This window comes from Emys orbicularis, chromosome 9 (assembly GCF_028017835.1).
Source record: "Emys orbicularis isolate rEmyOrb1 chromosome 9, rEmyOrb1.hap1, whole genome shotgun sequence".
NCBI classification, from domain to species: domain Eukaryota; kingdom Metazoa; phylum Chordata; order Testudines; family Emydidae; genus Emys; species Emys orbicularis.
Window position 1 is genome coordinate 42,095,881 of NC_088691.1, and position 11,655 is coordinate 42,107,535.

Consider the following 11,655-nt stretch of genomic DNA (forward strand, 5'->3'; position numbering starts at 1 on the left):
CCCGGTCTCTCCGTGTCGGTGGTGTCGCACATGGGTCCCGCTGCGGATCGCAACCAGGAAGCGTCGCTACTGGCTCGGCGGCGCTGTGGGAGTTTCACCGAGGAAGAGGAGTCATCGTCAGCTGTTGGGTGAGCAGAGAAAGTTACTCATGCCCGCAGCGCCGGTGAATTTCTCAATGGCAGGGAGCCTGTTCCATTCCACACACACACCCGCACAAAGGGCAGAGGGTGTCTGCCCACGCACTCAGTGTCGCAACAGTGGGAAGTTTGCAAAGAAACTCAAGGTCCCCGAGAGGCGCGCACATCCCACCTTTGGCCTTTCCAGGGGTCTGCGAGGGGAGACCCTTGTTACATTTTCCAGGGACGTCATTTCTGGGCTATATTTCTACCCTGAATATTTTCATTGAGAATTTCCCGACATAACAGTTCACACAGGATGCTGCCACATTCGCCCAATGCAAATGTACACATGTGTGGTAAAACACACGTTCATACACACAAGTCGTGCGCACATACAACGCATACCCACACACAGACTGACACAATTCATACACACATACAGTAGTACCTACAGCACCCAAAAAGTGACACACAGTGCCCCCCCCCACACACACACAATTCATGCAGAGGTGCAATGGCACAACAAGTGCACACACAGTTGATTACACAAATTATACTTGCACACTATAGACTCCACACAATTCATACACCAGATGCAGACACACAACTCATCCTCATTTCATAGCTGGGCAACATTTTTAGCTTAAACTTGCCAATCTGCAAAAAAAATGCAGATTTGGTGACACCAAACCATGTAATGAATTTTTGTTGATTCTACCAAACAGTTCATTTCTGAAAATAAATGCTTCCGAAAATCTGAAATAATTGAAGTGTTTCATGCGGGCATCTTCAAAATGAAGCTTTCATTTTTCAATTTTTCATTTGGAACTAATTTTCGTTTCAAATTCTCCTTTAATTTTATTTTTTTAAAGTCAAAAATGTTGAAAATTGGTCACAATTGAAGTGAAATGCTTCATTCAACTTGAAACTATTTTTTTTTCTTTTTGATTGGCTGAATTTTTTTTAAAAAAAACCATTTGTTTTCAATCCAACCTGAAACAATTTTTTTTTTGACATTTTGAAATTGCCCAGTGAACTGAAAAATCAGTTAGTTGCCCAGCTCCAGTCACAGACACAGAAGAGCACATGCAATTCCTGTCGTACATGTGGCCACAATCAGTGCTTAAAGTGGCCAGAGTTGTAAGGGGTCCAAGGCCTGAAAAAAACCCCAATCAAGCCGGGCCACTGAAGGGTGCACTGTAAGCCCTGTCATACCAACCGCATGAAAATTGATTTCAGCCGAGGTATGCTAGACCCTCTGCTTTTCTCACACAGTTCATCCGCCACATACTGTAACAAGCAAGCAAACAACTGAAACCAATGATGATGCAAAGAGTTCTGAGTGGAGAAAGCAGCCCAGTTACCCAGTGATAATAATCTCGGTGTGGGTAAGAGTGAAATCAACCACAAAGCAGAAAGGGGCGTCAGTGGGTGGCCGAAGAGTGTATATTGACAAGGCATAAAGGTTCGGCGGCCACAAAGGACAATCATACCAACCCCAAGCGATACGACTGCTCGGGATTTTGGTATGAGAAGAAACTCCAGTAAATGACGCATTTTCTGTAGGTTTGGCTACTCCACACACTCGGCAATCCGTGTGATCCAGGCCATCTCCAGTACCATCTGTATAGCACTCTCCCTGCTCCACAGCAGGGGCCACTTAGTGGAAGGAGCACACAGGACCATCACGCTGAGACCAGGGTGGGTCCAGTCCAAGGACAGCTGAAAGCTGTCAAGTAGGCTGGTAAAATCTAGAGATGGGTTCTAGCAGCTGATCCTGGATCCAAATTCTCTTTATTTTGAGGGGCATCTGGTTCTGGGGTTGTGGCTCAGGCCCTCCCTAGGGACTTCCCACTTCACCCCAAGTGTGGGCATTTTCCAGTACTGCCTAGAAGGGGTTAACAGAAGGAGTGGGGGTGTAGAGGGAGGGAGCTCTCCCTACCCTCACTGGGGAGGGGTATCCTTGTGCTCACTCCACTAGGTGGGGAAGGCGGAGAGGAAAACTGTGCCCCCTCTGCTCCCTCGCTCCCACCCAATTAATGCTGCTTATAGCATTTGCAGAGACATTGCTCCCCTGAGACCCTGTGAGGGGCCTTCCATGTCGTGAGCGCCTGGTGCCGATAAAGCTTCCTTTAACAGAAACCTGGAACTGCTTAAACGCTGAGGGTACATCCACACTGTACACTAAGCCCAGGCTATGACCCAAGTTTCAGCTCAAGCCCCCATTTGGTCCACACACAGATCAGTCTGACTCGGATCAGCAAGCACTCAGAACCCCTACAACCCCGCTGGAAGGGGGATGGGGGGGGGTAGAACATAAATCTTGCTGTGACTTGGGTCCAAGCCCTGTCATTTTGCAGTGTGCACCAGGAACAGCGGAAACCCCCTAAAACTGGGATCCACCAGGGCCTGAACTATAGCCCCAACCCCCATGCTGCTCCTTCCCCTGAGACCCCATCCCCACACTGTCTCTTTCCCCAAGACCCTGCTCTCACACTGCCTCTTCCACCCATGACCCCACCCGCTGCTTGCTCCTCTCTGCCCCCTCACCACAGTACCTGATCCCCCCCACAATCTTTACAGCTCTGCCCCCGCCTCCAACAGCTGTGTGAGGTAGTGCTCCCTGAGGCTCCATGGTCCCTATTGTACAGGTGGGAAACTGAGGCACAGGGTGGCTAAGGGACTTGCCGGTGGTAGAGCAGAGAACTGAACCCAGGTCCTCTAATTCCCACCCTACTACCCTAACCACTGGATCATCCTACTTCAGGACAGGAGATACCAATCACTCACTGTGTGACTGTACAGTGCCTGGCACAATGGGACCAGATCTGGGTCAGGCCTCTAGGTGCTACTGGAACATGAATACTACTAGCACTATCTAGGCAGCGACTAGCCAGGCCATCCATGATGTGGGTCAGTGGTTGCTGGCTTTGCTGCCTTTTGTTCCACTCCCGGCACATGATAGCCGGACAGCCACCAATTTCTGCTTTTGGGTTCTGCTTTCCTCCCCTGTCCAAGTCACACAAGAGCAACCCAGGGGGTTTGCATCTGATGAGTGGCCGCGGCTGGGAATTTCCAACTCAGCAGCCTCCGAGGTGAGAGCGTGCACACAGCCGAAATGCAGAAGCACCCGCACCATTTCCTGGAGCCCTGCACTCGGTGACGGCCCTTATTGGTAAATAACTCTTCACGCTGGAGCGGCTGTGGAATCAACGGGGGAGGGAAGGGAAACAAGGTCTCCACCACCCACAAACCCTCCAGGCTTTGGGGGAGTATCAAGGTGAATGAGGCAATTCCCACCAGACCACCCACCCACAAATTTGCAGCTTATAAATAGATCAGTGTGGCTTGTTCCGCTGAGCTGGGGAGTCACCCCCCTCCCCTGTCTTCTAGCAATGCCGCAAGGGGAGGGAGGGGCTGGAAGAGTCTTGGCCTTGTTTTTTATCTGTGTGTAGATATATATAAATACAGACACTTTGTATTCACATTTAACCCTTTCTGTCCTGTTCCTCCAGCTGTGTTTGGGCCCCGCCTCTTAAAGGGGAATGCCATTATTTCTTCTTGGGACCGGATGGACATTCAAGGCACTGCATTCTCTAGAGCTGATTCTCAATTACTCCAGTACTGCTTGGGGCAGGGAAGCCACCCTGTATTCTGGGCTGTGCAGGAGCCTACTCAGGCCCTGGTGCAAATTAGAGCAGCCTCAAGGCTGCGCTAACTTACACACCCTTTTCATGGTCCCTATAAGCCCTGGAGAGCTGGGAAAAGCCATAGTCCAGTGCATCCTGGCCATGTCCGCAATCCCCCCACCCCACTATGCCAGGGGCTGGTGCAGAGCCTTCATGCCAACTCTGTGCTGGTTGGGGACCTGCACCGGGGGATCCTTAGGGAGCCATCTCTGCCTACCTTACATTCCCTTTACACTGCTGGAGTGGCATAAAGGAGCCTCATATAACTGAGACTCAGTCCCTAGGCTTGTGGACCCAGAACTGCAAAGGTATTTAGGCACCTAATGCCCTTTGATTTCAATGGGAGTTAGGTGCCTAAATATCGCTTGAGTATCTGAGCCATGCTCCTTAGCACAATGCCCCTACGACCATCTCAGCTGCTATTCAGAGCACAGTTCAAATCTCCATGGATCTGTCCCACCTACTGGGATCCGAGCTTCCCATAATCCCAAGTGAGTGTTGCGAGGCTGTGTTGTGACAGTGATCATATGAGGGTGGCATGCCCATAGGCGACCAGGCATAGTCTGTATCATAAGATTCCAGGAGTGTTGCTGTGTGTGTCACTCTGAGGCCTAGAATGTCTGTTGAGTCAGTGTGAAGCGATGGAAACAGCTAGCAGCATGGCTGAGAGCTCTTTTTGTTCTGAATATCACCAGGTTCAGTCATCACTGGGATCACGGTCTGGGCTTTCAGCTACAGTATGGCGTGAGTCTATGCCATGCCCAGAGTCCTAGAGCACTGTGATATCACAGGTGACTCCACCAGGCACCACCCTGACTCTAGAGCTAATTTGGATGCAACACATTTCATTGGTTGTGTGAAGGAGGCTCTCCCAGATGATTGCTTGACCCAATTGCCACAGTTCCTGCAGCATGGCTTTCAGTTCCAACACTTCAAGCGCTGCGCCCAGCTTCATGCAGAGCTAACACTTTGTGCCAATGCAGTTATTTTGTCCACTGTGGGAGAATTACCTCTCTGCAATCCAAGGCACAGAAGCAGCAAGACCTGATTCACAAGTTGCATGGTTGGAACTTGATCCCTAAGTCCCAGAGATCCCTAGGCAAGTCTTTCTATCCCACAACACATTGTGAAACATTCCCAGAAGGCACTGCACCAGATGGTTGCACATGGCACACTGGGATACCTACTCATGGTGCACCACACTTTGCGTCGACACGAGCACTCCTGGTGAGTACACGCAGTACCAAGTGTGCGATATGCTAACTGCAGCGGCTGTACGCCGATCTTAATTGTGTCACAGTCTGTAGTGTAGACGTGGCCTCAGAGATGCTGAGCAGCTGAAGCTCCAGTGGATTTCAGTGGGCGCTAGTGAGTGTGCAGCACTCCTGACAATCAGGTCCTTGACTAATGGCAGCTGTCGGTCCCCCACTGCATCCTGCAGCCCAATCCTCCCTGCTGCTCTCTCCTCCTACCTTCAGCTCTGGATTAGCCTCATCCCACCTGCCTCCAGAATCTGAACCCCAAGGCACAAAGCAGCTGATGGGATCCCGGACTGCAGCGAAGTGAGGTGAAGACCTCCTGGAAGTGGGAATTTCCCAGGGAGATCTAGCTCTGTGCTGAAGGCCAAACCACAGCTCCTCACACAGATTCAGACAGGGAAGTGGGTAGCTCACCTTGGAGCTGACACTAAATGTCTCTTGCATGCCAGAGCTCAGCAGAAGCCATGCTTTGCCAAAGCAAAGTTTCCCCCACGGCATGTGATCCGGCCTCGGTCTGAACAGAAACCAGGCAGGCTTCTCTGGAGTATTTCCAAAGGCAGTGACACAGAGGGGTGATTGTTAGCCGGTGTCGAGATGTTAACGAGTAATTGACGAGGGGACCCACATTTCATAGCCTGTATAGGCCAAGCTCGTGGCACATATTCTTTGTATCCCTCTGTTCCACCTGCACACGTTCCCCATGTGCCATCCTGCTGTCCCCCTCTATTTCAGGGACTCCCTGCAACTCCCCTACCCTATCCCCCATGCCAGGGGCTTTGTGTGTCCCCCATCTCTCCTTCTGTGTGCCCCTCCACCACATGCCAGGGACTCTGTTTTCTCCATGTACCCTTCCCCCATTCTCCTCCCCCGTGAGGGATTCTGTGTGCCCCCCATTTCCCCTTCCTCCCCGTGCCAAGGACTCTGCATTCCTCCTCTGCCCCCCCTGCCATTAAGGCTTGTCTATGTATGGAATTATTCCAGAATAGCCACTCCTGATTAACTCCATGTGTGGACGCTCTTATTCCAGAATAATGGTGCTGTGTTCCTATTCAGCTTAGCCTGGTTCAACGGGGGGAGGGAGGCATTCCTCAGTGGGTTATTACTTTGGAGTATAGTCAGTGCTAACTCAGAAGAGAGAGCCCCATTTTCTGGATCACCTGCCAGCCATCATCTGGCATAGGATTTCCCCTGGAGGTCTCCCATACCTATCCAAGGCCTGGCTGTGTACAGGGAGAACCTTAAGTGAAGGCACTGAGACCTGCTAGGAACTGGCATCCTGGATTAGACCAATAGTTTATCTTGCCCAGGGGCCTGGCTCTGACAGCAGACAGGCCCAGCTGTTTCAGAGGAAGGTGCAAGAAAGCCCCCGAAGGGAGTTATGGATAACCTGTCCCCAGGGAAAGTTTCTTGCCAACCTCTCTTAGTCAGAGGTTGGGGCTTATGCCTTGAAGCAGGCGAGTTTATATCCCTTCCAAAACAATTGCTTTGTTAATCCTTCCTGTTATAACTCTGGATGTTCCTATTAGCCATATAAAACCCCATTCCTTTTTAGGGAGGATTCTGCTAAGCTTTTGGCCTCCAGGAGATCTTATGGCAATGAGCTCCATTGGCTAATTATGTACCGTGTTTAAACATCCATCCTTTAATCAGCTGCCGATTTGTTAGGAGCTTTACTGATCACAACTGCACTGCCTGGGGTAGCCATGCAGGATGGATTGCTCTCCCTAAATCCTGGCTCAATGAGCAGCAGGCTCAGTGTAAACCCAGAGGTAGATTCTTTGAGGGCTGGTAAACTCCCAATCAAGATTCTGGAAAGAACACTCCCTAGCTATTGGGTAGGAAGCATGGTCTACTAGGTAGGGCACTTAGCCAAGACTTCAGAGACCTGGGTTTTATTCCCAGCTCAGCCACATGTCCTCTGTGTGACCTTGGACAAGTCAATTAAGCCACACAGTGGCCTTAGTTTCCTCATCTGTAATATGTGTACTTTCGTACCTCACCGGGCTGTTGAAAGGCTAAACTCCACTAATGGCCATACGGTGCTCAGCTGGTGATGGGGGATGGCTAAGTGTGATGGGTTCAGTCACAGAGACCCCCTTGGGACTGTCACCTGACGTGCTGAGATTACCTCTGAGCCTGTTTTCCCTGCCAGCTTGGGACTCCAGAACCCTGCCTTGTTGAGCCAGACACGTTAGCCTGCTGCAACACAGATCCAGGTCTGGTCCATGCCCCAAAAGCTGCAGACTTTAACCAAAAACTGCTCAGCAGGTCACCTATCTCCAGCACACAGACACCCAGCTCTCAGTGGGATGCAAACCCCAAATAAATCCGTTTTACTCTGTATAAAGCTTATACAGGGTGAACTCATAAATTGTCCGCCCTCTATAACACTGATAGAGAGATTTGCACAGCTTTTTGCTCCCCCAGGTATTAATCACTTACTCTGGGTTCATTAATAAACAAAAGTGATTTTATTAAATATAAAAAGTAGGATTTAAGTGGTTTCAAGTAATAACAGACAGAACAAAGTAAGTCACCAAGCAAAATAAAGCAAAAAACACACAAGTCTAAGCCTAATCCATTAAGAAACTGTTTACAGGTATCAAGTATCAGGCGGTAGCCGTGTTAGTCTGTATCTACAAAAACAACAAGGAGTCTGGTGGCACCTTAAAGACTATCTGTTAGTCTTTAAGGTGCCACCAGACTCCTTGTTGTTTTTGTTTACAGGTAAAATCTCACCCTCAGAGATGTTCCAATAAGCTTCTTTCACAGACTAGACTCCTTCCTAGTCTGGGCCCAATCCTTTCCCCTGGTACAGTCCTTGTTAACAGACATCTTAGGTGGAAACTAGGGGTTTTCTCATGACTGGAAGCCCCTTTGTTCTGTTCCACCCCCTTTTATAGCTTTGGCACAAGGCAGGAATCTTTTGTCTCTCTGGGTCCCCACCCCTCCTTCTAAATGGAAAAGCACCAGGTTTAAGATGCATTCCAGTATCAGGTGACATGTTCACATGTCCTGCGAGACCCCAGCCTCCATTCTTCCAGGGCTGGCCCGCACGCACCCAGGAAGGTTTGCAAGTAAACAGACCATTTACAACCAATTGTCCTAGTCAATGGGAGCCATCAAGCTTCCAAACCACCATTAATGGCCCACACTTTGCATAATTGCAATGGGACCTCAGAGCTATACTTCATATTTCTAGCTTCAGATACAAGAAAGATACATACGTACAAATAGGAGGAATATATTCAGTAGATTATAAGTTTTGTAATGATACTTTACAAGAGATCGTTTGCATAAAGCATATTCCAGTTACATCATATTCACACTTATAAGCATATTTCCATAAAACATATGGAGTGCAATGTCACACTAGGTATCTAGGGAGATAGCCATTGCAATGCTAACCAGCTGTGACCACATCCCAAATGGGTAGGACTGGTTACAGAGGCTATACTAACTCCAAGCCCTACGTAACAGCACTCCCAGTCCCTCTGACAACAGGACCCTGGAGCAACGCAGCAGGTAAAACCACGCTGGATCTTCTGCAGGAGGAGATGACCCTCATAGACTCATAGACTCATAGACTTTAAGGTCAGAAGGGACCAATATGGTCATCTAGTCTGACCTCCCGCATGATGCAGGCCACAAAAGCTGACCCACCCACTTTCCCTTGAAGTCTTTAAATTAAGTCGCAGAGAATCCTCCAGCCTGCGACCCCTGCCCTATGCTGCAGAGGAAGGCGAAAAACCTCCAGGGTCTCTGCCAATCTACCCTGGAGGAAAATTCCTTCCCGACCCCAAATATGGCGATCAGTAGAACCCCGAGCATACAGGCAAGATTCTACAGCCGGACCCTCATTTTACCAGCGATGGCACGTTAATGCCTAATTGACTAAAATCACGTTATCCCATGAAACCATTCCCTCCATAAACTTATCTAGCCTAATCTTGAAGCCAGAGAGGTCTTTCGCCCCCACCGTTTCCCTCGGAAGGCTGTTCCAAAATTTCACCCCTCTGACGGTTAGAAACCTTCGTCTAATTTCAAGCCTAAACTTCCCCACGGCCAGTTTATATCCATTTGTTCTCGTGTCCACATTAGTACTGAGCTGAAATAATTCCTCTCCCTCCTTGGTATTTATCCCTTTGATATATTTAAAGAGAGCAATCATATCCCCCCTCAGCCTTCTTTTGGTTAGGCTAAACAAACTGAGCTCCTCGAGTCTCCTTTCATAGGAAAGGTTTTCCATTCCTCGGATCATCCTAGTGGCCCTTCTCTGTACCCGTTCCAGTTTGAGTTCATCCTTTTTAAACATAGGAGACCAGAACTGCACACAGTACTCCAAATGAGGTCTCACCAGCGCCTTGTATAACGGAAGCAGCACCTCCCTGTCCCTACTAGAAATACCTCGCCTAACGCATCCCAAGATCGCATTAGCTTTTTTCACAGCCACGTCACATTGCCGACTCATAGTCATCCTGCGATCAACCAGGACTCTGAGGTCCTTCTCCTCCTCCGTCACTTCCAACCGATGCGTCCCCAGCTTGTAACTAAAATTCTTGTTAGTCATCCCTAAATGCATCACCTTACACTTCTCACTATTAAATCTCATCCTATTATTATTACTCCAATTTACAAGGTCATCCAAGTCTCCCTGCAGAATATCCCGATCCTTCTCCGAATTGGCAATACCTCCCAACTTTGTGCCATCCGCAAACTTTATCAGCCCACTCCTACATTCGGTTCCGAGGTCAGTAATGAATAGATTAAATAAAATCGGACCCAAAACCGAACCTTGAGGAACCCCACTGGTGACCTCCCTCCAACCTGACAGTTCACCTTTCAGTACTACCCGCTGCAGTCTCCCCTTTAACCAGTTCTTTATCCACCTCTGGATTTTCATATCGATCCCCATCTTTTCTAATTTAACCAATAATTCCTCATGCGGCACAGTATCAAACGCTTTACTAAAATCGAGGTATATTAGATCCACCACATTTCCTTTATCTAGAAGGTCTGTTACTTTCTCAAAGAAGGAGATCAGGTTGGTTTGGCACGATCTGCCTTTCGTAAACCCATGTTGTAATTTGTCCCAATTGCCATTCACCTCAAGGTCCTTAACTACTTTCTCCTTCAAAATTTTTTCCAAGACCTTGCATACTACAGAAGTTAAACTAACAGGCCTGTAGTTACCCGGGTCACTTTTTTTCCCCTTCTTGAAAATAGGAACCACATTAGCTATTTTCCAGTCCAACGGTACCACCCCCGAGTTTACAGATTCATTAAAAATTATCGCTAAGGGGCTTGCAATTTCTCGCGCCAGTTCCTTCAATATTCTAGGATGAAGATCATCCGGTCCGCCCGATTTAGTCCCATTTAGCTGGTCAAGTTTGGCTTCCACCTCTGATACTGTAATGTCAATCCCCCCTCCTTTATTCCCCAATAAATGCAGTTGGTCGTGGAATGTGGAATCAATATCATTAGATTTAAAAATACCCCTAATTACACAACAGGCTTCAACTGTGTGGCTGTGTTTAAATTGGACTGGGAGACAGAAGTAACTTTCTGGGAGATCAAGTCAATCTCTGCTGGGGATTCCCCCAAGCTAGGGGATTTTCCATCCCAGCGGCATTGGCTCTAGTAATGGCATCATTTTTAAAGCCTCTTCCAGACGCATGAAAAATACTGAATTAGATTAGACAGAAATCATAGGAACGGAACCTCATCAGACCAATCTGGTCTGGTATCTAGTCAGACCAGGGGGCCATCCAATGTGGAATTCTGCCTCTCACAGTGGCGCTGATACCTTTGGCACAAAACCTCCCAATTTCCCAACCAGGCCTCTGGGCTGCTGTGTACTGCTGTGCTGGGGGGACTGGCAAGGGGGTTGTACATTCCTTCCTGACCTCCACCATCGAGATGGTCAGCTGATGATGCCCTGAAGCATCAGGCTCGTTCATCCCATTCTTAACATGAATATCTATAATGGTCTTTTTAGAAAAAAAATCCAGACACAGTATATGGCTCTATCACTTCCTCCGAATGAGCCAGACGCTCTTCAGGCCTCTGGCCTTGTCTGTATTGGGAATTACCAGCAATCAGTGGTCAGCACTGATATAGTTACACCTGTGTCTATCCAAGCACAGACAAAGAAAACTGTGATTTGAACTGGCGGAGTTCCCTCCTGCTTGGAGCAGAAACAGTCTCTCACTATGTGTCTGCAGAAAGCCTAGTGCAATGCAGTCCTAATGTCAGTTAATAAAAGGAGGATGCACTGATGCAGCTATGTCAGTTGCCAGTCACTGATTGCTGGACTCAGAGCAAGTTCCCAGTGTAGACAAGGCACCTGCTGAGTACGTGCTGCCTGTAGGGGCATGTCCTTGGATTTCTTCTTACTGGTGGTGGATTTTATCATGGGAAACCCTCCCTCTCCCCTCACTCCCTCCCTCCACCAGGCAGCTTGGCCAAGGATGCAGCAGAGAGAGGGCCCTGAGGATGGCTTGTTCTTGGTAAGGACTGAACAGACTATTAAGCCAAAGGAAAGGCTGGAAAATTAGTTCTGAATTAAATGGTTACATGATGTTAAAA